Below are 26,915 nucleotides of genomic sequence, written 5' to 3'. Positions count from 1 at the left end.
AACACTGAATCAAGAAGATATAAAAATTCTAAATAAACCAGTATCAGTCAATGAAGTTGAAGATGTAATTAAAAGCCTACCTATAAAGAAAAGCCTAGGTCCTGAGAGATTCACTGCTGAATTCCTGTAAGAAATTTAGAGAAGACCTAAGGCCACTACTTCTCAAACTCTGATGAAATTGAAAGGGAAGCAATATTCCCAAAGTCATTCCTGGAAGCAAGTATCACCCTGATACCAAAACCAGAGAAGGATCCAACTAAAAAAAAAGAGAGCTACAGGCCAATCTCTCTAATGAACACAGATGCAAAAATCCTCAGTAAAATACTGGCAAACTGAATGCATCAATTCATCAAAAATATTTTACACCATGATCAAGCAGGATTCATCTCAAGGATGTAGGGATGGTTCAACATACACAAACCAATAAATAATTTAATTAATAGAGCCAAAGGAAAAAAACCATATGATCACCTCAACAGATTCAGAAAAAGCATCTGACAAAGTCCAACATTCATTCATGATAAAAACCTTACAGAAAATTACAACAGATGATATTTATCACAATTTGATAAAACCCATCTATAATAAACCAACAGCCAACATATTAAACGAACAAAAACTGAAAGCTTTTCACTCTAAAATCAGGAACAAGGCAAGGATGTTCACTGCCACCACTCTTATTTAATATAGTTCTGGAAACATTAGCCAGAACAATAAGACAAGAGAAAGAAATAAAGGAATAAGGACAGGAAAGGAAGAAATTAAATTATCATTATTGTGGATGACATTATACTCTACATATAAGACCGCAAAAACTCCACCAAAAGACCTGTAGATTTACTAACTACATTGAGTAGTATACCTGGATACCAAATTAACACTCAAAGATCAATAGCATTTCTGTACACAAATAAACTCACTGAGAATTTAGCACAATAGTACCCTGAAAATGAAATACCTAGCAATCAATCTAAGGAAGCAAAGACCTTTACATTGAAAACTACAGTACTTTAAAAAATAGATCAAAGAGGATATCAGAAAATGGAAAGATATCCTTTGTTCTTGGGTAGGAAGAACCAATACAGTAAAAATGCCTATACTTCCAAAACTGTTCTATAAATTTAATGCAATCCCAATCAAAATACAAAAGAATACCTCACAAAACTAGAGAAAGCAATCCTAAAATAATTATTTAGGAAGCAGAAGAGACCTAGAATAAGAAAAGCAATTCTGAGCAATATTGGCCAGTCATTGGGCATAAGTTTATATTAAAAAGCTACAGTGATTTAAAACAGCATGGCACTAGCAGGAGAAAAAAAAAAAAAAAAAACAGGCCTGCACTAAAAAAAGATAGCCTCTTTAATAAATGGTGCTGGGAAAACTGGCTTTCCACATAACCAAAAATTGAACTTCGATCCATACCTCTCACCATGCATGCAACTCAAAATCAAACTGGATCAAAGATCTAAATATTAAAACAGCAACACTAAATCTTCTGGAAGATAGAATAGGTAGAACTCTTGAAGACACTGGTGTAGGCAGACTTTATGAACAAACCCCAATCACACAGAAAATACAAGGAATCAACAACTGGGAACTCATCTTTTTAAAAAGCTTTTGCACAGCAAAAGAAACCACCAAGAGTGAAGAGAGCCCATACTGTGGGAAATATTTTTGCCAGCTGTTCCTTAAACAACTACTATCTAGAATATATAAAGAACTAAAAAAAAAAAAAAAAAAAAAAAAAATCAGGACCCTCCCCCCCAATTTAAAGACTCAGTTCAAAAATGGATAGAAAATGAACAGACACTTTTCAGATGAAAAAGTAGAAACAGCAAGTAAATATAAAAAAAAACTTTCAAACACTGGTCATGTGAGAGTTGCAAATTAAAACAACACTGAGATTCCATCTCACTCCAGAAAAAGTGGCTATTATCAAGAAATCAACCAATAATGAATGCTGTGGGGGCTGTGAGGAAAAAGGAACCCTTCTCCACTGTTGTGCAAGTGTAGACTGGTGTAACCACTGTGGAAACCAGTGTGGAGATTCCTCAAAAAACTAAAACTAGAGTTTCCACTTGACCCAGCTATTCTCCTTCTTGATATCTTTCCGAAAAAAATGAAAAGCATCATACCACAACGATATAGGTACACCCATGTTTACAGCAGCACAGTTTGTAATAGCTAAATCTTGGAAACAGCTCAAGTGCCCATCAACTGATGAATGGATAAGATGTGGGGTTTTTTTTTTAACACAATGGAGTACTACTCTTCCATAAAGAAGCTTAAGACCATACTCTTAATGAAATAATTTAGACACACATGTGTAAATACTGCATTGTTACTCTGGTGTGAGAAACTGAAAGGGTAAATAAAATGTGTAATAAAATATATAATAGATATTGGTAAATGGGAAGAAATTTTTCAAATGAGAAAAGGAACAAGGGGGTAGGGAAGGTCAAGAAAAAAAGAACAGAGAAAAAAATGGAAACAAAGCTTCTGTAAATAAGGAGGGGAAGAGGGTTGATGGGAGGAAGGAAGGAATAGGAAAAATAGAAGCAACATGATATATCATGTACAGGTAAAAATTCCCTATGACGAATGTTATCATTATGTGCATCTAAAGACAATTAAAATCAATCATTCAATAAATAAAAATAAATTGTTTACATCCTTAAAACAATATGCTGCATGGACTGTAAATGTAGCTCTATGCTAGAGTGTGTGCTTGGCATTCACCAGGCCTTGGGTTTGATTCCCAGTACTGCAAAAGAATAAAAATGAATGTGACATTTTAAAAAATAGTAAAACTTACAATAGTGTTAGAATAATTTTGTAATCTATCCAGAATACTTTTCCATTTTATTTTAATGATTTACATATCACTTCCTAAGATTTCCAAAGTGTTTCCTAATCTTTTCCTCCTGTCTTCTCTCTTATTGCAAAGGCTAGTTTAATCATATCCTGAGCAAATCAGTTAAAAAACAAACTTAATTGAGAAAAGACAAAATAAAGCTACAAAATAAACAATCTGCACTACAGCTAACAACGTATCACCTTCATTTGTACTAAAGTTCAATAGCCAAGAAGAGGGCTTGACTATGTAATTAGGACAAGGGACAGCTGGGGAAGAAAGTGCTCAGCCAGCACACTTGAAGCTCTGGGTTTAATCCACAGCACTACAAGAGAAAAATAAATAGTAATAAATTTTTAAGACATGCAATTACTTTCTTAATCAAAACCTGGTCTTATATTTTATCCATACAATATTATTTGCTTTCTTTTTCTTTTTTAAACTCTTTACATAATGTGTTCTCTTTTCCCATGAATTTTAACTATTTTATTACTAAACCTTTTCCTAAAAAAAAAAAATGCTTCAAAATCAAAGCAAGTAAGGTAGTTATTTTTCCTCTCTTTTCTTCTGTGGTGTACTATTTTCTGGCTTTTGTAGCTTTCAGTATTCAAAAACTAGATTACATTTTTTAAAAGAAAACAAGAGGGAAAGGGACCTACCTTAAGTAACTATGAAGAATATTTGTATCAACTCTAAGACTTATTTTCCTGTTAAACAAAACTTGCTGTTGTTCCCATCTCCTTCCACACTACAAAACAGTCACTGTGATATAAAACTAAAAATTTCTCTAGTGCAGTGATATCTATACATATCGACAACACTTTCTGCTCCCAACTGAATGCAAAACACAATCCTAATAAGCCATCAAGTCCTGATGGACATCAAAACTTGTCTACTCTTAAAAAATTTAGAAGTCTACTCAATCAAATATTTAAATTAGTAAAATCATGGACAGGATATAGTATTTGTAATCAATACTGACACAGGCCAGGAATGTCAAAGAAAAAGTAAAGGCACATCAATGGGCAAAATATATTGCTTTTCTACCACATCTGCTTTGTTAAAAGAAGGTAATCCTAGCCAAGCATTGTGGCACACACCTGTCAGCACTCTGGGAGACCTTGGCAAATTTCTAGGTTCAATCCATAGTATCACAAAATATACATAAATTAATAATCAGTCAATGTTTGGTATGCACATAAAAAACTTGTAAGGGAAGAACACACTGCATTTTTTTTTCTTTTTTTTTTTTTTTGGTTTTTTTGAGACAGGGTCTCACTATGTAGTTGAGACTGACCTGGAACTCACTATTATAGCCCAGGCTGCTCTCGAACTCACAGGGATCCTCCTGCCTCAGCCTCCGGAGTGCTGGTATTACAGGAGTGCACAACCATGCCCAGCCACACTGCATACTGTTGAGGGAGGGGTAATCCTTCACAAAAGAACCAGAGGAACGGAGAAGTTCCCCACTTACTCATAAACTCCTACACTGTTTGCAGTTTTCAACAATAAACATACTATCTTAATTTTTTTAAAGATCAGTCAAAAATGTAAAAATTAGTAATTACAACCAATATGAACAAAGATTTTTAAATAATTTCCTGAAACAAAAGATAAACATAAACAATTATGATTCTATTGGATAAAATGTTCATTGAATGCTTTTATATCCTTGAAGGACATGTCAGCCAGGTGAGGTAATCCCAGCAATGTGGGAGTGTGAGGCAGCAGCATCACAAGTTTGAGCCCAATCTGGGCAATTCAGTGACTTAGCAAGACCCTGTCTCAGAATTTAAAAATATTAAAAAGGACTGAGGATGTCACTCAGTGTGAAGAGCCTGGATTCAGTCCTCAGTCTCACACACACACATGCACACACGTGTGCATGCACAAACACACATTTACCAACATGTGATGTTCCTTCTAAAGGTCCTATCCAAGTTTACTTCAGTGTCACACAGAATGCTAAAAACCTTCAGGTCACTTCATCATAAAATTCTTGCCCTAAAATCCTACAAACTAATAATCAGAAGCAAAGCAAGGAAATGATAAAACTGTGATCCATTTTTTTTTTTTTTTGGTACCAGGGATCTAACTCAGGTCCTTGCAATTGCAGGGCAGGTGGCGGAACCACTGAACAGTGAGACAACCACTGGGCTATCACCCAGCCCTATGATACATTTTTTATGCCCCATGACAAATGTTACCAGTCCAATTAGATTTTATCAAATAAAGAAGTTACTGAGTTCAAATCCCTTATACAAATATTCAAAATCCAAACTGAGGAAAAGAAGGTAGACAACACTACTAAACAACATGGTGTAATGCTCAATAGATTGGTATGGAATTAAATATAAAAATATCTTCTCATAACTCATAATTCTATAATAAATGAAAAGAATTTCAAATTTTTTGTAAATTTAACCATAATTGGCTATGTAGTTCAGGCTGGCCTTAAAAGTCCTGGTGATGCTGCTGCCTCAGCTGCCCAACTGCTGGAATTTCAGATATGTGCCACTACACCTGGTTCATAATTGGTTTTAACAATACATTTTATGCATAAAGAAATATTTGTAATAAAAAAATCAAATATTTTACCAGTTGACAATGGTAGGAAGTCCTAGTGCATTCAAAAACGTTTCTTTGGATCAATACCTGTCAAAACAAACACATTAACAAAGAAATATTTATGATCTAGTTAATCAAAGGCAAATATCAACTTTTCCTTGAAGTCAAAACTCAAATGAATATTTCTCAAGAGTTTTTCTGGAAGCACAATCAATCACACTAGAAAATGATATTTTATCATGTAACCTCTTCCCAAACAAGTATACAACCCATCAGAATAGCAAAAATCCAGAATACTAACAATACCAAATACTGGTAAATAAAAAGAGCAACTGAAGCTCTCATTCACTGCTGCCAAGGATACAAAATGGTACAGCCACTTTGGGAGACAACTAGGCAGTAAAACCAAATATACTCAGTGTATGACCCAGCAATCATGCTCACTGGTGTGCACCCAAAATAGGTGAAAAATACACCCACATAAAAATCTAAACATAAATGCTCACAGCAGCCTTATTTGTCATTGCCAAACTTAGATGCAACAAAGACATCATTCAGTAGAACATATAACCTGAGCTCCACACAACAGAGTTCAGTGCTAAAAAGAAAGGATCTATATATAAAGCCTTAAAAAAACATGAAGGAAACATGAATGCATTTATTAAATGAAAGAAGCAAATATGAAAGGCCACATACTACTACATGATTTCAACTACATGGCATTCAGGAAGAGGCAAATCTATGGAGAAAGTGAAAGAATCAGTAGTTTCCAGGAGTCAGAACATATGGAGAGATGAACAGGCGATGCACAGTGAAATATGCTGTGTGCTATTACAATGGCAGACATGGGCATTACATATTTTTTCAAATCCACGGTGTGTACACCACCAATACAGTGAACACTAATACAAATTATGGACTCTGGCTGATGATATGTTGTGTAGACTAATCACCTGTAATAAATATACCACTGGTGGGGGGTGTGAAAATGCGGGAAGCTATGAGTTGGAATACAGAGTACATGAGAAATCTAGCTTCTTTTCAATTTTGCTATAAACCTGAAACTGCTCTACAAAAATTAATCTATTAAAAAAGGCACATCCAAACCTCAAAAAGACAAAACTGAATTTACTCATGATCATTATCATAAAGAACAATGATTATTAATTTTAGACATAGTCAAAATCTATTTCTAAAACAGGGATATATGTGTGTGTGTGTGTGTGTGTGTGTGTGTGTGTGTGTGTGTGTGTATTAACAGAAAATTCACAGAAAAATCCACATCTATTAACTGAAAAAATGGCCAGTCCCACTAATTATCAAGAAAATACAAATTAAAACAGTACCATTTCTGCCATCAGATTTTTTTTCATGAAAAAAAATCCCAAGCGTTGGCAAGGATACAGGACCAGGATAGCTCTTGGCATTTTAGGGGAAGCACAACCAATTTGGAGGGCAATTTGGCAACACCTACCAAAAGCTGAATTGTGAATTCCTAAAACTAACAAATCCTTCTTAAGAAATTTGCCCTGGAGAGTGTCTGGCACTTACGTGGCCTACTTTGTTTTGTGTTAGTTAAATGGTCCACTGTGACAAGCCTCAGCATTGCAGTGGCCCTCAATAAATGTTAAGAACTCTAACAAATATTTACTAAATAACATCTCCCAACCTGATGCCTCTCATTCTGAAAAAGACCACAATACATTCAGTAGGTTCCTAGTTCACTGTAAATAAAGGCCAACAAGAAAAAGTTTTACCATGTAAATTCTCTAATACTGTTAGGTAAGCACAAAGATAATGCTAAAAACATAGACAAACAAATGCAATCTTACCTGGGAGGAGGAAGAGCAGCTCATGGAAGTCACTATGAGCACAGTGGACGGATGTTGTTTTGTCTAAGTAGAACACAAACTGCAGGCAGCAATAGTATCTGCAAAAACATTAGGTATATAAATAAGCAAAGGGGAAATTACAGAAAACTCTTAAGTACATACCATAGGCCAAATAAATGACCTCAAAGGCATCAGGCTCTAATCTCTGGAATCTGCAAATGTTTTAAAGGATCTTTGCAGATGTGATTAAGGACTATGTGACAGGAAGATGATTCTAGATTATCCAATGAGCCCTAAATACCAACACACAAGTATCCGTATAAAAGAGTGGCAGAGGGAGATTTGATACACGCAGAAGAGATAATGTGAAGAGAGAACAAAGAGGTGTGAAGATGCTGCCCTACGACTGAAATGATACACAGAACACTGGCAGGCACTGCAAACTGGAAAAGGCAAGAGATGGATCCTTCCCTAGATCCTCCAAGCGGGGCAAGGTTCTGCTGACACCTAGGTTTCCACCCAGTAACACTGATTCAAACTTTTGGCCTACCTTTACTACAAGAGAAGCCATGAATCTGCTGGTTTGGAGGAATGGCCTGAGAAGTAAAAGCAGTCCCTCACAGCCACTGCACAGGTACACTGTGCTTAAGTGGCTGAGACATCGTCCAGGTCTCTCAAAAGTCTATTTTTAATCCCACAGAAAGACAAATTAGACTTGTTTCACAATGTTAAATCCAGTGCCAATGTTGACAACTGATGGAAAAAGAAACTGCAAACAGGAAAGCTATTTCAGAACCTAAAACCCAGACAAAAGCTAGGATAACCAGATAGTTGAGAAAACCATCTTTATAAAAGAAACAAACAGAAAAGGGGAGGAGGAACCTCAATGAAAATAAAACAGGAAAATAGTAAAAAATTCTAAACATGTACATGTTCAATTAGTCTCAAATAAAAAGAGTCTATAACATCCATGAACTAAGATCAAACTGCTCTATAAAAGGAAAATAGAAGAAAACTCTTGGAAATTAACTATAACACTTAAAATTTACAAATCAATATATGTATCAGAAAATGATATTGAAACTACTTCCCAGAAAGGCAAAAATAAAGAGTTACATTGAACAAAGAATTTGACTCTTACTTTCAAAAATAAGGTGTCAAATTAATCCAGGGCCACTACAAGTTCTAAGAAGAGAGAAACTGAAGCATTCTGCCAAATACCCCAGAGATGACAGGCACTACTCTTCAGCACGCCTACTAAATTCTTAAGAGCTCAAAATACAAGAATGTCCTAGAAGCTTCCCTCAAAAACACAAAAAGCACACCAGGTGCCCTGGCATATAATCCTGGACCAAGCCTGGACAACACAGCACTTGGTGAGACCTTGTCTCCAAATAAATATTAAAAAAAATAGGGCTGGGGATTCAGCTCAAGGGCTGGAGATTTAGCTCAGTGGCACAGTGCCTGCCTAGCAAGTGTGAGGTCCTACCTAAGTTCGATCCCCAGTACTAAATACACACACACACACACACACACACACACACACACACACACACACACACAGGAAGCTCAAGGTGAATGAAGGCCCTGGATTCAATCTCAGATAACACTATCAACAAAAAAACAAAAACAAAAAAAGCAGGTCACCTACAAAATATATGATTCTGTAACTGATCAACAAACCAGGATACTTCTCAGAGTAAAAGAAGGTGCTATTAAGAAAAGATGCAATATGAGGATGTGCCAGACAAACCAGGAATCAGATGTCCCAGTAACATGGGAAGCTAGTCAGCTAAAAACACCTTAAAGTTCTGAGGAAAATTCATTTTAACCTACAATGAAGCGCAAGAAGAATAAAGAAACTTTCAGATATGCAAGAGCTCAGAAAATTTATATTCCACAAACACACTTTGCTAAGAAATTACTCTAAAAAGTTCCTTGATAAAAATTCTTAAAGACAATTTTGTAAGGCAGAACTGAGGTCTTGTCATCTATTTTAAAAGAGTGAATATGATTCCAAAACATGATATACCACAGGACAACCTCAAGTGAATAAGAAAAAAAATTATGCCAAATACTAGCCAATCTGATGCAGCGGAGCTAAAAAGAATGCACCACATTCAAGCATGTTTTTTTCCAAGTACAAAGCTGCTTCTCCATGAGGACTTTTAACAACTGTAATCATGTCAGTCATACATGCACATACTTTTTTTTTAAGAAAAGTAAATGACAATGAACTTTAAAAGAAACTTACAAAAAAAAAAAAAAAAAAAAAAAATTTCCCCCACTTAAAAAAAAAAAAAAAAGACAATTTCCTCCACTTTAATACATTTTGCAGGCCTGAAGCACCAGTGCCTGATTGCTCTATAGGGCAACTCATACCACTGGTGGTACAAATTGATATAATCACTTTTAACAGTCTTCATACTAATAAAATTAACAAAAAAATCTATAAATGGACCAAATATAATTAGTTGTTTGATTTTGAATAATTACTGTACAAATATACATATTTATTCAATAGATTTATTTCAATAAATAAGAGCTGCCCAGCAGCAAAACATACAAATTACAGCCCCATTATGAACATGTATTTTTAAAAAATATATTTATCAGAAACCAAAAGGAATCATATTCAAAAACAATTTCCACTAAAGTAAGGAGTAAGACAGAGGCCCACTATGACCGTATTTATTATACATTGCTAAGAAGACTCTCTATGGCAGGCATGGTGGTACATGTCTGTAATCCCAGCATTCTAGTAAGCTGAGGCAGAAGGACTGCAAGTTTGAGCCCTACCTGGGTAACTTTAGTGAGACCCTATCTCAGAATAATTGAAAAAGGCTGGAGATATAGCTCAGGGTGAAGGTTCAATCCCCAGTACTGGGTGGGGGAGCAACTAGTCCCATGCTATCCAATGCAGTAACCACTAGTTAGGGTGCTACAGAGTACCTGAAATACAGCTTGTCAAAACTGAGATATGTTTCAAGTAAAATACATAGGAGATTCCAAAGACTTGGTATGAAAAAAGATTTTAAAAGCTTTAGTAATTTTTATGTTCATTATGTACTTTTACAGTATTTTATATTATACTATATTAAAATTAATTATACCTGTTTCTTTTTATTCTACTTAAGATGCCAACTAGAAATTTAAAGTTACGTATATGACTCACATTTATGGCTCTCACTCATTTCTTTTGAACAATACTGCAGGTATAGCCAATGCAATGATAAGAAAAGGTAACAGTATGAATACTGAAAGACAAAAAATCATCACTAGATACAGATAGGACAAACCCAAAACAATCATCTGAAAAACCATCCAAGCACAGGAAGCGTTCACTAATGCATCTAGATAGGTACTACATGAACAAAAATGGATAGTTCTCCTATACAGTATTAATACCAGTTAGAAAATGAAATGAGAAAAGCTTAGTCACAATGACTTAAAATACCTCATGCAATTCAACACCCATATTTGACTGGCTGTAAAAGAAAGCACTTGCACACACACATATTATAGACCTATCCACACACAAAGCACTACTGTGATATGCACCAGGAACTATGAATATTTACAAAGACAGAGATGCTCCTGAGGGGCAACAACAAATGCAATTCTGCCAAAATAAACCTAGAAACCAAATACAACCTAATTAAAATCCTAGTAGGATTTTTCTTACTTGTTATACATGGTTAACATATTAATTCTAAAAGTTTATATGAGAGAAAACATTTTAAGATTAGCAAACACCACTTGAGAGAAAGTGTACTTAATTCATATTTGTCCTACTAGATATCAAAACAAACACTAATTATTCTGGTACAGAATTAAAACCAGAAATATTCATGGAACTTTTGTATTAACCATCATGGCATTTTAAATTTGTGGATAAAAATTATTCATTAGGTTGCACAATGCCAAAGAAAAATCAGAACTGAGCTAATGGCTGATTAAGTTCTGAAAACATGACGAACAGTCCCTAAAGCAAACAACTAGTCCAGTAACTTTCTTCATAGTCTCCATGTCCCAAAAGATGAAAAAAGATGTCTTATTTGGTCTTTCTGACTCTCAAACAATCTCCAGCTGGGGCAGAAGCACGAGTCCTGCGTGAAGTATATGTGACACCACTTGGCTCCCATTTCCACCACAGCAGACCACGGCAAAGGTGGACAGGCACAGGTACCCACTAAGGTATGTAGCAAAAACATGAACAGGTGGGTCTCATATGTCCTTCTCTCTAGAACTTGGAATTAGTCTTATGGAACTGGAGTGACAAAAGAAGCTAAGAGGAATGCCAAGGTAAACTCATCCTTCAAATTCAGTTTAAGGCCCTGTGAAGTTCTCCTTGGACACACAAACAGGGCTGAATCAGTCTTCTGTGCTTCAATTCCTCTTTCCATTCCTGCCAAACACAGAGTCATGAATAAGCACAACAAGGAATCACTAGGAGCCTAAGACAGTAGAAACACCGGAAATAAAGTATAAGTTAAAAATGAAAATGCTAGAGACAGAATGAGATAAGTTTTTGTTTTTGTTTTGTGCTTTCAGTTCTGGCGATCCAACTCAGGACCTTGCACATGCTACACATGTGCTCTACCACTGAGCTATACCCAGTGACTGCATGGGTCAACATGAAAAACTAGAAGGGATTCCAGGTAGGTGGTCATTACAATAGCCCAAGTGAATAAAGACATTCAGAAGTGAAGGCAGCAGAGAATAAACAGGACTAACTGCAGAGATTTTTCTGGGGCCAAATTAACAGGACACATCAGGTAGGATGTGCAGAGTAAGAGCTTTTAAGATTAACGTCAACATTTCTAGTGTGGAGGAATCTGGTTTATGATAGACGTGAGGAACAAAAACAGGAGAAGGAACAGATATGTACAAGTATGAAAGTTCATGAGCATGGAGTTGGATGTGAAGTTTGCAAGAGATATTCAGTGTATTTTCAGAAATACAGGCACTAAAGAGCAAGAAAAGTAAAAGAATCACAAGTAATACCCCAGAAGCCAAAGGTAAGTGTGAAAGTTGATGAAAGTGTTGTCAGCACATCAAAGGTTGTAAAGATGGAAGGAAAGGGTAGTAATTAAAGTACAGCAAGCTGTTGTCTTGTCTGGCCTAAAACAATACAACATTCTCTTACCAACATCATATAACTTAAAATTGTATTTGTATATATTACTCAACCAGTTAGCAATCTAAATACACATCTATCAATACTATTCTTTTAGAATTCCTGAGCTCCTCCTACTAATAAATGTATACTGATCATTTTGATGAGATTGTTGGCTTCCCAACATTTTTTCAAAATCATGCTCAAATCTTCCAACTCTACTTAATAAGTGTTTTCTTGGTATCTCACGTCCATTACAGTATGAGATAACAAGTGTCTCCTACATGCTGAGCGCAGTGTGTAGCAATAAATGAAACACAAATGCCTCTGTCCTCATAGACCTTTCTTTCTATTGATGGGATAAATTAAACCGACTCTCCCTTACAAAGGAAACACACTGCATCTCTGACTTAACTTAAAAAAAAAAAAAAAAAGATATACTATGTGCTGAAGGCATAGTTCAGGAGTAGATCTCTTGCCTAGCACATATAAGGTCCTAGGCTCAGGCTCCAGCACTGCAAAATAATAAAATAAGATAGCAAATACAACAATTATTTCATAAAGCTATTTAAAATTACAAAAATAAAAACTAAAATTAATCCCTTCTGACCAATATGCCTGGCTTTGACACATAATAGAAATAAATCCTATTAACATAAAATATACAGCCAGTCAGCTCTCAAATATCCATGGGTAAATTATTCATGTATCAAGGTTCATTCCTTAATAATGATTCAATATCTCTGGATGTTGTACCATCCATGGGGTATCCACCTGTGATCTCCTAAAACACAATATAGTGAGGATATACTATAAGATTTTCATAAAGCAATCCAAACCATTACATATACCAATTTTATTATGTCCATTTTCCAAGCAAACTTGCAGAGACCAGATCACCGGTACCCTTCATGCCACAGAGTCAATGAAATCAAGCCTTTAACCCCACTCAATTCATCTCTAAAGATGCCCTCTAGAATCTCAGCCCTCAGGAGGCTGAGGTAGGAGAAGAATCAGTCCAAGGACAGCCTGGGCTACATTGCAAGATCAAGGCTGGTCTGGACTCCATAGTGAGTCTCCGTCTTCAAAAAAAAAAAAGGGTCAGGGATTTAGCTCAGGGCACTACTCCTGCCTTGGAAGCACAAGGTCGAGTTGGATCCCAGTACGGAAAAGAAAGAAGAAAATAAATGAAAAGACAAAGTACCCCCAACTAATAAGCTTCCATGTATCACAAAAGCCAATTTGTAAAAACTGCTGCATTCCAAACACGTACACCATAAATATTGTATACATGTAGATGTGCTATTTTTCTAGCATACTGTAAACATTATCAATCACACACAAACTACACAAAATTAAAAGAGAAATTCCTACCATTTTTTTCTAGTACCTCAGAGAGTGGAGCACCATACATCCTGCCAAGAAGATCACTCCTACCTTAAAAAAAAAAAAAAGCTCAGGAGTTAAATAATTTCCTATAGTCACAAAAATAGGATGACATAGTCAGATTTGAGGTTCAAGCCACACTGAGATCCCAATGCTTATATTCTTCCTCACCCTGTTACCACTCCAATCTTGTACTTGGGGTACTATGATCTCCCTCACTAACCTCTCATCTTACCCCAGCAGCTACTACCTCCCTCCCACAACTCTCAACTCACCTGCCGGAAGATACTGTTGAACAGAACAGGTATTTTTTATGCCTCAGAAAGTAATATACAAAGTAAACATTTTTAATTTGTAAGAAAAGTACTTGTAGGCTGGGAGTGGTGGCTCATGCCTGTAATCCCAGCAATCGGGAGGCTGGAAGATCACTGGGAGTTTGAGACCAACCTGGGCTACACAGTGAGTTCCAGGTCAGTCTCAGCTACATAGTGAGACCCTGTCTCAAAACCAAAAAAAAGAAAAAGAAAGCAAAAAAGTTATTGTTGGAGCCAATTATGGTAGCACACACCTGTAATCCCAGCATTTGGGAGGCTGAGGCAGAAGGATTCCAGTGAATTCAAGGCCAGCCTGGGCTACATAGTGAGTTCAGGGACAACCTGAACTACAAAGAGAGACTCTGCCTCAAAAAAAAAAACAAACTTGCTCATTGACACCCTAAGCAGGCATCAGCCAACATGTAAAGCCTAGTTCCAAAGTTAATGACAAATACAAGCTCTTGGACTCTACCACACTAGCAATGCAGACAGCTATAATAGAGTAAGAAAACGCCTTAAGGAAACACGAATGGTGAGCATGTAAAAAATAATGACTACGTATTATGATCCACACAGAGTAATATCAATTTGAGTAAATTAAATTTGTTTACAATAATATTAATTCCTTTTGTTCACTGTGGTTTTCTATGAACTACAACTCCTTACTTCAACTTAAGAAGAACTCAACTACTCCCTCCTGCCTTAGGCAGCAGGTATGAATTCCAGAGACTGGGTCAGCCTCCAGCAGGAAGAGAGAAAACTGAACAGTTGTTTAGTAGTACAATAAGAAAGCCAGTATCAAGGTAGTGTAACCCAGCTAAAAGTAAAATAAATAAAAATAAATTTTTGCGAATGAAAAAGGAACATTTCATATTTTGACCAAAATCATACAAATATCCTAAACCCAGAAACATTATATCCTATCATCATAGAAATGAAATGGTATTTAGAATGGTAACAAGTGTATATGCAGCAGTCAGTGCACTTAATACCCAATAAACAAATGCCAATACGGACTGTCTCATCAAAAATAAATACGTTAAGTGTTCAAATATGCTTTGCTTTTTAATCTCAATACCAAAAGCTCAGGTTTATATAAATACGCACTGAGTATTCAATAGAATCTGTCCTCATGATATTTTCCACCAGGACTGTAACCTGATTAACTTATTTGCATTCCAAAAAAAACTAAAACCTTAACTTTAAAAAAACACCATCTAAATGTCTTAGGTAACAATCTTTTAAGTGAACACTTCAAAGCCATACTCTAATCCTAACCAGTCCTATTCTGCGTTCTCTTTCAGTCCTTGGACCACCGAGACCCCCATCCCACCTCCTTAGAATCCCACTGTTAATCACCGTAGTCCAGTCCTCCCTCCTCCAACCCCTCTAGACCGACCACAAGGTCCTGTCACTTCCCGGGATCTGTGTGGTCCTCTTGTCTGCCTATGTATTTCTTTTGCAACTAATCCTCATATCTAGTCACGTCCCTCAGTGGATTCTGCTCCCACAGTCTTCTCCTATCCCTGCTGCCAACACCTTTGAGAAGGTGATTCTTCATGATTTTATATCACCATTACTTTAAACACAGCCCAAGTTATTCCTCTCTTGCATTCACCAATATCAATCTCCCCTAAAGAGCCGTCTTATCTACTATTTTATAGTCAATAATTTAAGTAGAAGAGCTGGGCATGGTGGCACACATGTGATTCTAGCACTCAGAGGCAGGACTGGTAAGAGTTCAAGCCCAGAGTAAACTACATAGCAAGACCCTGTCTCAATAGGAGACAGGTAAAAGAAAAAAAAATTAACTTAGAGGGAAGAATTTTTTTTTGCGACAAGGTTTCATTGTGTAGTTCAGGCTGGCCTTAAACTCACTATGTAGTCCAGCTGGCCTTGAACTCAGTGATCCCCTTGCTTCAACCTCCCAAGTGCTGGGATTACAGGCACCACCATCCCAGACCTAGGGAAAATGTTATAAAGGCATAAAGTAATAATTAGCTCAAAATATTTGTGTAGCTCAGTACTTGCCTAGCACATGTGAAGCCCGAAGTTATATTCTAATGAGGAAGGATACTCCACAAATGGGTAGGGAGGGGCCAGGGTACCAGAAATCAGATCTACTGATACAATTTACAAATTCCACTTCAAGGCTCCTCCCCCAGTAGTCCCAGTACTTTTACACAAGTGCAACAGTCCAAATTCTAGCTCAGATACCGCTACTCTGATGAAGTCTTACAACATCTGCTTGCATTCATTCTTCCCTAAGAACTCAAAACACACTAAATATACCTCCATATTCCTACTTTTCCCTAAGGGTTATATGTGTATTGTTTTACTCTCTAGATCAAATAGGTAGACAAATATAATAATTCATCTCTAAAAAACCTATCCCAAGAAATCTTCCTGGAAAATAATACCTAGTACATGTTCAATACATTTTTATTGATTTGTTAAAATTTTTAAAGGAAAAAACAAGAAACAACAATAAGGACTGGTCTGTGCTTCTGGAAGTGGGCTGGACACACCAAAATGAGGTAGGAAAGCAGCTGGTCTCTTAGTATCAGCTCATTCAATACCTGGTCAATAGTTAAGGGAGCAGCAATTGCTGAGGCCATCTAGATCCCCAGATGTGATCATTTCTATGCTAAAATGCAGCGTAACCAATCTCCCTCAGGAGTACAGAAACTCATTTCTAAAATCACCACATGAAAGTTATATATAGCTTTATAGTTAAATATAGCTGTATTTAGAGAAATTCTTCCCATCATTTTCTAAAAGCTAAAAAAACAAATCTAATATAGAGAATAAGTCAAGCAATGAGAAACCAGCCTGTATCTTACTGAATGAAAGAAAATTCAGATCTCAACTGATACAATATAGATCAACTCACTATTCTCCAGATCTGAATCATGACCACTGGATATAAGCAGTTCCTCCTATACCCTGTCCTACCACTGAACAAGTCTTTTTACACTGGAAGAAAATCCCATTCCTTCTTTGTTCTCCACAATCCTCTTGACAGTACCAGTAACAGAAGCAACAGGAGCATTAAGGGACATGTATCATCTGAGCTAATGCTCAGACAGCTGGAGGAAACAAATTTTTGAACATAATAAAAGGCACATTTACTGAACATTTAATATGTGCCAGGCACTGTTCTAATCACTTTGCATATATTATCTTTAACAATAACATGTTATGCATAACAAGAGAAAGGTAAAACAAAGGCTGTTCTTATAAATTATTCCTAACTTTGCCTCTTTATTCAAATTATCATAAAATCATATTTCACAAAGGTATATTGAGTATTATTTGATGTGGCTCACATGTTTAAATGGTCACCATTTTAATTACTTTGAATTTTAACTGTCTTTTTTTAGGAAAAAAGCCACACTTGAATGTAATTAAAGGTTCAGTGTAGTATTATTTCATCTGTCTGAAATCTTTTTACAGGGTTTACTTGATTTTTATGTGTTATGGGATTCGATGTTAATGATTTTTAAACAAATAAATTTAAATTTAAAAAAATCACAAAATGCAAAGTTTATATCCTTCAATTAATTTTTATTTTTATTCTTTAAACAAACATTTAAGCCAGGCATGGTGGTACATGTCTATAATCCCAGCACTTGGGAGGCAGAAGTAGGAGGATCCCTAGGAGTTTGAGGCCAACCTGGACTACATGGTGAGTTCAAGGACAGCACAAGCTAGATGAGACCCTGTCTCAAAAAACAAAAATAAACAAACACACACTTAAATACAGAAATTTTCATTGTTCAAATCCTTCACCAAGATATAGTTAATGAATAAAAATAAGGCTATTGTTTATATCAGATCTAGATTAAGACTGATTTAATCAAAATACTTAGGTTGCTATGAAATTTTTTTTAAATTACATAAAGTACTGCTAATATGAAACATTTTTCTCCTAGTTTCCAAGTACACTGTAGACACTTTTACAAGCTTCAAGAGGGCACCAAAGTACAACTACTCTGGAAAGCAATGTTGTATTGTTTACTAAAGCCTTAAAATTTTTCATAATTTTGATCCAATTATTTCACTTCTGGGAAACTTTAAAAAAGAAAAATATTTGTATGACGATTTCCATTATAGTTATTTGTAACAAGGGGAAAAAGAAAAAATAAGCAAACATATGATAATAGAAAGTAATCAAATATATTATGATACATACTTATATTAAACTATTAAGCAGCCACTAAAAATATTTTTAAAGAACATTTATTGACACAGGAATTACTCATAATGATAAGGAAAAGTTCAATATTATTTCACTTTTCTTAACATACATAGAAAAATGTCAAAACTAAAAGCACCAAAATGTCAGCAGAATGTAGAATTAGTGGTGATATTCATTTTATGTTTTCATGTATTTTCCAAACTCTCTCATTTAACATATACTGTTATAATTAAGAAAAACTTCAGGCTAACATCTAAATGCGTTATAAATATCTACAAGTTTACGTAGAAACAGTAACAATCCTTAAACACCAGATTATGGTTTTTAAGCAGGAAACTAAACAAAACCCAGAGAATAAATGAAAACACTGTACTTCTGTTCAAAATATACAACCCTAGAGAATTATAAACTATATTATTATGAGAGGGTTTATAGATGCTTTAATACTGCTAGAGACAATTTTGGTTAATTCTGCCATTTCTAATCAAGTGATCAAAGTAGAAGAAAAAAACAGCTGTTTCTGTATTTTGTAATAATCAGCACTCAGATGCCTGGAGTAACTGAGGACCAAAGTGACACTAACTCAATGCAGACACCATTGGCTCATTCTCCATGTTTCCTACTCTACTCTTCCCATTCTGCTGTTCCAATGGCCTTTAAGGAAAGAGAGGCTCAATTTTATTCCTATCGTATGCACATTGTGGCCTGTCTATCTTTGTGTCCCTTCATCTGGACAGCTCCACATACTCCTGCCCTCTGGATTACTTGGGGGTTTTCATAAGGCCAAGTCTCCACCTACCCCCAAAAGCTTGAAGCTCTGTCCACTGCTGCCCGCTCACCTGTACCTCCACACCAGGATATATTCACATCACTCCTCAGAGGAGCCTCCCCACCCTCAATTTTGCCCTCACAACTCCTATTGCATTTATAATCAAAATATTGCATGCAGAACTGCTTTAATGTCCACCTTTCCACTCCCCGCACAGTGAAAGGACAGTATCTGTCTTATTCACCACTATCCCTGGTGTCTACCTGTACAGTTCCTAGAACACACATCACAAGTGGGTGGATGCAAGCGCCACACATGGACAGACAGACACGTTAAAAATCATGACTGACATTAACAACTCTTCCCAAAATATTTTAATTTTCCTTCTATAAAAAGTATATACAGGGCTGGGGATTTAGCTCAGCGGTTCGGTGGCCTGCCTTGCAAGCACAAGGACCCGACTTCGGGGATCGAACTTGGGCCCTTGCTTTTGAAAGGCAGGCAGCGGAACCACTAAGCCAAATCCCCAGCCCAAAAGTATATACATTTCTTAGTACTTTTATATACTTTATAAACTTAGGAAGAGATTTAATTATAAATTTTGAACTTCTCCCTGTTGAGCATTTGCCCTATTTAACTTTTCCTTGGAATTTATATATTTATGGTGAATATCATGTTCACCAAAAAAGGGAAAATGCCATAAGAGCAGCAGCATTACTTTATTGGCAATGACCCAAACTGATCAAATAAAAACAGAGATGCAAAAAAGTATTCCCCATCTGTGATCCCAAAGGAATCTATCATTCTCCTATCATTAGAGAACTACCCCCAGCCTTAACAAACAAGGTAGGACTGGCTCCGTGGTACCCTGGGATTCCTCACCCACCAAAGTGCTGTCTCGCCTCACCTGCCAAGGAGGCTGGTGCGGGGAACCAGAGGCTCAGAGATACTTTCTTTGGCAACCATGTCCTTGATAGAGAGCTCTTGAGCACAAGCACTGTGCTCTAAAGCTCTGAAACACAACTGCTCCCCGCAGAGTCACTGCGTTCTCTTTACCCCTACTCTCAAGGCTGCCAGCTGGCAAGTAACCCAACCAGGATCACTGTCACTCTGTGGCACCTGGCCTTAGCTGAGGCCACGACAGGCAGTATCCATTGGGTTCCTGGTGACAACTACCTCACACCCCTTTTTGTGTTTCCATGTTTGCCAGATAGGATGCCTCTGTAATTTAGGGTGGTCTTGAATTCACTGTGTAGCCCAAGCTGCTTTAGAACTCAAGGTGCTCCTCCTGCCTCAGCCTTCTGAGTGCTGGGATTACCTCTCAGCTAGGTGCCTCCACATCTAACTACCTGATGTATCTGTAAGTGCACTCTTCTTAACACTTTTGAAGCTCTAAGTCAGAACTCCACTACTGTCTTCACTCCCCAAGCCAGCCATCATATATGCCTAATCTGCATTTTTAAGGAGATCCTTGATGTCTCACATTTTTAAATGATACACAAATGTTTTAAAACTGAGTTTTCTTTTCCACTTCCAGCAGCAGTACTCTTCCACTGTCATTCACTTTTCATTTTTTCCAGAGTAGATGGAAAGCTAAATCCCCCTCCTAAAAGGGTCTTAATACTTCACATATGCCTTTTCTAAATTCGCTCTCACCTAGAATGTCCTTCTCCTTCCTTCCTTCCTTCCTTCATTCCTTTGTTCCTTCCTCTCTCCATCCCTCCCTTCCCCCTTCCTTCCTTCGTGTACACACAAATTCCTGTGATTTCTAAACACCTAAATTCATTAAGCATCTCTGATACACAAACCTCCACTGGCCCCAACCTCAGCCCGAACTTCTCTACCCATCTGCTGATCTCTGAGAGCTCTTTGGGACTCTTGAAGCACTCATTTTTCTTCATAAGAAAATAGTACTTCTCAATGTACTATGTCTCAAAATCGAATGCCTAGGGGTTCATGATGTCAGAGAAAGGGTCTGTCTTATGTTGGATCTATCTATTTCCTGCCCACTGCCTCCTAGATGAATGGTTTGTGAGACTATTTATTGATGTTTAACAGAGGGAGACACCCACACAAATACCCCAGTGAGTTCAACGCAATAAAAATATAAAATAAGCCAACATGGTTACAGGCTCATGCCTGTAATCCCAGCACTCAGGAGGCTGAGGCAGGAGGATCAATGCAAGTTCAAGGCCAGCCTACATAGTAAGTTCAAGGCCAGAAAGATCCTGTCTCAAAAACCAACAAAACAAAATTATGAGCAAGGTATGGTAATACACACTTATAATCCCAGCATTCAGGGAGCTCAGGCAGGTGATCAGGAGTTCAAGGCCAGCCTGGGCTACACAGTGAGTTGAACAGCTTAAACAACATAGCAAGACCCTGCCTCAAAAAACAAAGAATTATGGCCAAGGAAACAAAAATTCTGAGCCAAGTAAAACAGAAAAAGAGATGAAAAAGAAAAAGAACACTGATGGAGAAGCAGACTGATTATTGTAAAGCAAGAAAGGGTTTCAGACAAGCAAAGTGAAGTCCAGTAAGACTAAACGAAGTGGACAGTGGTACACCACCAGTCCCAGTAGCAGCTGAAAACTAGGGCCAAACAACCAGTGCTCTACCTGTAACAACTCAAGACCACCCTGCTCTTCTCACTTGTTAGCACTTTCTCTCATATTCCTATAACCTTTAGCTTATTCAACAATTACTTTCTGAGCTGAATCAGAAAGTAAAGATTTCATGCAAGGTCTTAACTATTTGTGCCTTGAGAGTCTGCTCCTTGCTTATCCTCAAAGCCTTGTTCATCCTCCTAAGCATCCTCCTAAGGGACAGTTCAATGTTTTGTCAGTCTGCTCTCCCAACTCTACGGCCCCTGGGCACCCAATCTGAGCACCTATCTCTAACTCAACCCAAGTCTGTTTTGCTTAGCTGACCCTTCCCTTGCTATTCAAGCCAAGCACAACCTCTCTGTCCTGTGTTCTGTTTATTCTCATTTAATCTATAACGTGTTATCAGCAGTTTCATACAGCTTGAAAACTCTTGTCCTTAAGGAATTAGCATTTCCTAGTCTCTTAAAAACTTTTGTTTACAGAATAGGTTCACTAACATGTCGGATTCATCCAAAACAAAGGAGGGAGGGAAAGGGAAGAGAGAAAATAGGAAAAAACCAAAGAGAAGACAGAGAAAGGCAAAAGGATAAAAAAAGCCAACTACACCAAGCTGTGTGTCCAATGCTACTTCTGTAGATCTCCCTAAATCCTCATAATAGCCCTGAGAGGTTAAGAATTAAAATCTTTATGTTACAGAAGTTGACATGGAAGGTGGACAAAGATGAGGTAATCAATTCAAATTTAAATGCTGGGCTGAGGATTTGGCTCAGTGGTTCCACTGCCTGCCTCACAAATGCAAAGTCAATCCCCAGTACCAAAAATCACAAATTTAAATGTTAATATGGATAAAATAGTTCCTTCTTCAATCAGCAACACAAGGCTAATGATACAGGAAAATACATTCAGAAATGCCACCCAAACTATGATCAGGGTTATTGTCACAAAAAGTACTGAAAAATGATCCAAGTAGACTCCTAGTTATATGATGTCAACCTGCTATCAATGTGTTGTATATTTCTAAGAAAATTAAACACAAGATAAACCCTAAATTTTTAAAAGCACATCAGCAGAAAAAAAGTCCAAAACTGTCTCTACAGTCTTATGAAATTAGAAGTATATTAGATTTGTATAAATGTAAATTATTAACTATAAAATAAACAGAAGTAAAAAGAGAAAACAAAGAAACAATGAGTAAAACAAAGGTCCTAAAAAGAGCTTTAAGAGAAAAGTGAACATTATAGTTTGGGAATCAAGGTACCTCAAGTCAAATAAAATATAAGAGAAGGGCTAAGAAAATAAAGAACAACGAAAAAGGAGTTCAGGGTAACTGTATTTCAAAAATAGAATGAGATAAAAACTGTGTTCTAGAATATTTATAGTAAAATTTGTAGTTTCTTGAAAAATGGGACCCACACCTAGAGGTCTACCAAGAGAGCAAAGCAGAAATGTGTAGCAAGGTCCTAAAATGTGGAACGGCCCTAAAATATAACTCCCATGTCACAGGACAAATGATCTAATGTGTACCCACTCTGATGAAACCTGATTGAGGAAATCACACAGGTAAGTGACAACAGGAGAGGGAGGGCAGCTCAAGAATACATAAAGCACCATCTCTTTAAAAATATATAAAACAATACTATATATTAGGTGACACACATATGTGTAGTAAAACCGTGGGAAACTCATAGGAATAATAAACATCAAACTCAGAGTAGATATTAACTGGAAGATTCGGGGAGGTCATAGGTTTCCTCACCTGCATACATTATTATGAAATAACTTTTCAGACATATAGAAAATATGTCTATAGTTTATTTAAAGGGGTAAAAAACAAAATTAGTAGATTATGGGATCTCAAATTCCTTCGTATTCTTCATCTAAAAGATAAGTCTAGGACCTGGGATTTAGCTCAGTGGTTCTGCCACCTGCCTCGCAAGCACAAGGTCCTGAGCTGGATCCGCTTGATCCCTGGGACCAAAAAAAAAAAAAAATCTAAAAAGGCCAACAATGTATTTCAGTGGTAGTGTTATTTGTCTCACTTGCATAATCCCTGGTTTTATGTCCAGCGTTGAAAAAGGAGAAAAAAATAAAATAGCATTTAATAACAATTTCCAAGAAGGAAAGGAGAATATGCTCTTTTATGGTAGAGAGGCTGATCCTGGCACTGGAAGGCCGAGATCATCTCATGGGTTACCTGATGGCCATCTACTATGCCATAAAGTGGTGGCTGCGCTGAGGGCATCAATATTTCTGGCAATATCTATAGAAGTACCTGGCCTTCCTACATAAGCACATGAACACCAGGCATCCTATGGCCGCTACTACTTCCAGGCCCCCAGCCACACTTTCAGGCATACCAGGCAAGGCCAGGCAGCCCCAATGGCCTCAAAGTATCTGATGGGATTCCCACCACCCTATGACAAGAAGAAACAGAAATTCCTGCTGCCTTCAAGGTTGTGCCTCTGAAGCTTACCAGGAAGTCCACCTACCTGGGGCACCTGGTGATGAGGTCAGCTAGACAGGCAGTGACAGCCACTCTGGAGAAGAGAAAGAAGGCCACGGTCCAACACCAGAAGAAAACAGATTATGAGCTATAGAAACAGGCACATGAGAATATGGAGAAGAAAATTCAGAGGTTCACAGAGGTACTGAAGACAGTCTCCTGATCTAAGACCATCACCTTAAAAAAAAAAAAAAAAGACAGAATATATCCCTAAGTATTTAAGTACAAGAAGTTAAATAGTCCCGATTTATTTTGTTATTCCTTGTTTTCCCCACTATAAAAACTTGAAATTTTTTTATCTGGAGCAATTAACTACATACAACTAAAAATGATATAAAATAAACATTGCCCCTAAATGTCATCACAGCTCCTTACCAGATACAATCATGCCTTCAGAAGTTAATATGAACTTCAAGCCAAAGGGTCATTCTGAAGAAGTGTAGGACCTGGATTAAGACCTAGATTCTGGGAAGGTTGAAGCAGGAAGATGTCAGACAGGGCAACTCAGCAAGATCATGTCTCAAAAATTTAAAAAGGGGTAGAGATGTAGCTCTCTGGTAGAGTAACCCTGGGTTCAGTCCCTAGTAATGAGGGGGAAAAAGAAAACAAGGACTCTGAGACCAAACTATACGGGCAGAAACCACCAGAATTCAGGCAAGTTACTTAGGCTCCTCTGTTGCCTCCGTTTCCTTATCTGTAAAATAAGGGTAAAATAATCTCTGTCATAAAATTGAGAAGAGAGTTAGAATGGCACCTGGCCACATATTACCGTAAATGTGTTACCTATCATTTTTATTCCAAAAACTATTTGTTTAGAAAAAGAGAAAACCAGGTCTTGTACCCAAGGAATTAAGTCCAATTACTTTCGACATCAAGTAGGGGACAGAAAAGCTGACCTTGCTAGGACAAAGAAAAATGGGCAGCTTTTTACCTCTTGAGCAATCTATGTTGAGAGTAATAAAATTTTTTTAAATTTTCCTAACAACAACATTACTCGATGCCATTTAACATCTCCAAAATGTACATAACCTGTATACATATACATGCACATTCCTGGTCCAAATTCAAAGTAAAACATTTTATTTCCTGGTTCCCTGTTCACCTGGCAAAACTTCAATTCATCTTGGAAAACCTGGCTCATCTCCATTGCAGTCTCCCCTCTCTCCTTCCCTCCTCTATACCCACTCTGTTCTCCTCCTGTACTTTCCAGCAGTTTCTACTCAGCTGTACTGAGGACACCACACTCCAGGGCATCTGCTCCTAAGGGTTCTTCCATTCATTATACCATACCATGAAGTTTTTTCACACACTGCCTTCTATGAACCTTGAGCTCTACAAGAGCAGAAACTATCTCTTAATCATTTCTGAATTCCCAGTGCTGCAATGAGGCACCAAATACATGAATGAATCAATGACTCTGCTGTCTGTTACAGCAACTACCTTCAAAAACAGGTAGATATCCTTTTTCAGAAACTCACCTCCAAATATAGGTATCTTGAATGCTAAATAAACAGCAGATCAATTGAACACACTTAATTGTACTTCAAAATGGAAAACATTCCAGTAATAACAGATGCTAAAACGTTTTTTGAAATGAAGGCACTTAAAATGTCAGGAAAACAGAAGTATTTTGAACACTTTCTTATGAAACCAAAAATAAGTGTGTATGGAAGATATCATAAGATTTAACATTTATAGCTCTTTTTACAAGAAACTATAATCAAAAGTCAGATTAAATTATATACCCTAGTGAGGTGGATGAAATCTAGACTAAACCACATATTTAAGCAATTTCACATGTTTCTGTGGTATGGTCTTCTAAAACAGTAGGTTATAAATCAGCTAAAACTGGGCAAGTTTTTAGGAATTTAACAGTGTTTATCCATTTTATGTAATGTGCTGAGGGCACATAAAGTACTGACTGATGTGAATGGGATCAGTTAGAAGCCCATCTTCTGTCACTATAGAACAGTGATGTGAGCCTTGCAGAGCTTCCAATGGTAACAGCCCGCCCCGACACGCGTGCCATAGGTTCACCAGCACTGCTATATATAGGAAGAGGTACACCTCCTCCCAGCTAAATTACAGGCCTTACTGCTTCTTTAGAGCTCATCCCATCCTCCCAGGGACTTTGGACAATATAGTAAACCTTTCTCATCTATATAGTCAACCTTCCCATCAGCATTTAAACCATACTGAAATCAACACTCTTTAAAAGTTTCCTATACACAGTACTCAGCAGTTTCCATTTCCTTACTTCCCATTTGCTCCCCACCCCAATCCCACTCCTATTACCAGATCAGCAGCTCTTGAGAAAGTCACCAACCACCACCAGGGTGCTAAGCACAATGGATAATTCTCAAGAGTCTTCTCCGAAGAGCATTCCACAGTACTGACAACAGGTACTGACCACAGGAACATCTGTGATGGGTGTCCTCCCACTTTCCAGCCACTGCTGTTCCCTTAACAAGCTCAGGCTCCTTTACCTAGCAGTATCCCAGGCTTCTTCTGACCTTATTCTATGGTCCCTTCATCCTCAAGCTCTCTCATGCCCATGGTTTCCACTATCACCTCCACCCTGAAGGCTCCAAAATGGCAAGCATCCACCCCCATTTCTGAGCACTAAACCAGTGGGGTCAACAGTGGGGACACAAAGACACCGCCATATGAAGGCTTCCAGAACTAAAGTCATAGTCTTCCTATACTCAAAACCTACTTCTCTCTCAGTAAGTCCCTGATCAGTGGGCAGCACAGACACTGCCT

The 26,915-nt window shown here is 37.3% G+C and overlaps 1 protein-coding gene and 1 pseudogene across 2 annotated transcripts in view; one reads left to right on the top strand and one right to left on the bottom strand.

The window, feature by feature from the left end:
* Positions 1–24,600, bottom strand: part of Acsl3 (acyl-CoA synthetase long chain family member 3) — a 53,949-nt gene extending 29,349 nt beyond the window's left edge. Inside the window, exons 1-4 of one of the 2 annotated variants that reach the window (XM_010611795.3) lie at positions 24,528–24,600; positions 24,139–24,186; positions 7,255–7,352; positions 5,453–5,509 (exon numbers count right to left, since the gene is read on the bottom strand). The gene's annotated coding sequence lies outside the window, so the exon portion shown is untranslated. Of the gene's footprint in view, positions 1–5,452; positions 5,510–7,254; positions 7,353–24,138; positions 24,313–24,527 lie in introns of those variants that run through there. The other variant, XM_010611798.3, reaches the window with a different exon arrangement.
* LOC117286280 lies at positions 23,673–24,315 on the top strand (annotated as a pseudogene).
* Positions 24,601–26,915: the final 2,315 nt, after the last annotated feature.

Source organism: Fukomys damarensis, unplaced genomic scaffold (genome assembly GCF_012274545.1).
Source record: "Fukomys damarensis isolate Sample0158 unplaced genomic scaffold, DMR_v1.0_HiC HiC_scaffold_16, whole genome shotgun sequence".
NCBI classification, from domain to species: domain Eukaryota; kingdom Metazoa; phylum Chordata; class Mammalia; order Rodentia; family Bathyergidae; genus Fukomys; species Fukomys damarensis.
Note: the sequence above shows the minus strand (reverse complement) of the source record. Positions and strands in the feature narration are given on the sequence as shown.